The sequence below is a fragment of the Nicotiana tabacum genome, unplaced genomic scaffold, assembly GCF_000715075.1.
Source record: "Nicotiana tabacum cultivar K326 unplaced genomic scaffold, ASM71507v2 Un00423, whole genome shotgun sequence".
Lineage (NCBI taxonomy): Eukaryota > Viridiplantae > Streptophyta > Magnoliopsida > Solanales > Solanaceae > Nicotiana > Nicotiana tabacum.
Window position 1 is genome coordinate 1 of NW_027438660.1, and position 1,614 is coordinate 1,614.

The 1,614-nt window shown below is 31.2% G+C and overlaps 1 non-coding gene across 1 annotated transcript; it reads right to left on the reverse strand.

Moving 5' to 3' along the window:
- Positions 1–866: 866 nt before the first annotated feature.
- On the reverse strand, positions 867–1,019 carry LOC142179233 (U1 spliceosomal RNA). The gene has a single exon (XR_012707310.1). It is a non-coding gene; the product is annotated as a U1 spliceosomal RNA (small nuclear RNA).
- Positions 1,020–1,614: the final 595 nt, after the last annotated feature.

Sequence of the window (1,614 nt, forward strand, 5' to 3'; positions counted from 1 at the left end):
GTATTTTTTTTATTCCCCTTTAAGTTTCGGTTCCACCACTGCTCATATGTTCAACTTTCTTCCGCATTAAATTAATGCCAAAGTCTTAAAAAAAATTAAGGAAAGTGCTAAATACCCAGTTATTGTTAACTATATACTCTCTCTTTCTCAAATTATCTGTCATAATTTCTAAAAAAAATAGTTATCTCAAATTATTTGTTATTTTAGAAGCTCAAGACAAACTTAATTGTCTTTTCCTATACCGTTAGTAGTAATTGTTCTTGAAAACTACAAACACTTATAAGGGTAAAATAGTCAAATATAAGGGTAATATAATGATGATTTAAATACCAATAAGATATAAATAAGGGTAAAATCGTCAAATATACCTCTTAATTATTATATTTTCTTAAGTTACATGTAAAATAATATATGACAAATAATTTGAGACAGATGTTAGGTATTTTACTGTCTCAACATGCTTCTTGCAATTTAAGAATTTTATCAAATTACTGAGTTGTATTTACTAGTTTGCTCATAATCCCTAACACGTTTCAAGTGTGGTAAGGTGCTTGTCAAATTAAGTACTCCTTACTGCCAAGACAAAGTGAAACTACTTAGTATTCAATATCTAAAATAATTTTCATTCATTTTTCTACTATAAAAGTATGTGCTCTATATAACGGAATAATACCTCAATTCTCTTAAAATTTGTATTATCAGCTCTAAGTGATGGATTGATAGCTGATATAAATCGTTAGTTGTCATAATCGCTCGGCAGATGAAGCATTTTTATCTCAATTTACAGAAACATGAAGAGTTACGATATAAAGTAACAAGCTTTACCATACTACATAATGGGCCAAAAAATATTGGGCTAGAATTGGGTAGGGACCGCGCGAACGCAGGCCCCCGCTACCACAAAAATTATAACGTAGGCTCGACCACTTGGGCCGACCTTAGACGGGCACCCCTCCTAAAGTGCAATGGAGGTCACCAACCTAGGCCATGGGCCTTGTTGATCCCATCCAGGTAAGTATGTTTCTCTTGATCTCAGCCCATTTCTTATACTAAGCCTTTCGCTCCCCTTTGCCTTCAAACTGCCGATGTGGGAGCAATCACTCACAATGAAGCTGCCATTCTTTTGGCTTTCTTTTGAAATTAAAAATTAGACTATATTTTTTTTTAATACAAAAACAATAATAAATAATAATTATTATTATTATTATAATAAAAGTGCTTTATTTTGAAGAGTAAATGTTTAATTATGCAATTTTATGCTTAAACTGAATAAAACCATAATATATGAAATATAGACATAGAAATAAAGAGCTAATATATGATCCTCAAGTTTTTACGATTTTTGAACGATGAGAATTGACATGGCATTGCAGACAATATCTAACAATAAACTAAAATTACTTAACAGACACCCAAATTGATAACCAAAATTAGATTTGATCTATATGACACTAAAATCACCTAGTTGAGCAGATAATGCATTTGATTATGGAAAAGAGAAGCCAATATATAAATAGTAGCACGAGTTGCAAAATGGTTTCAACCAGCAGCCTATACATCCTCGTCACATGATTATCAAAAAGTAGACTGATAATCATTTTAGTTTGTTAAAGC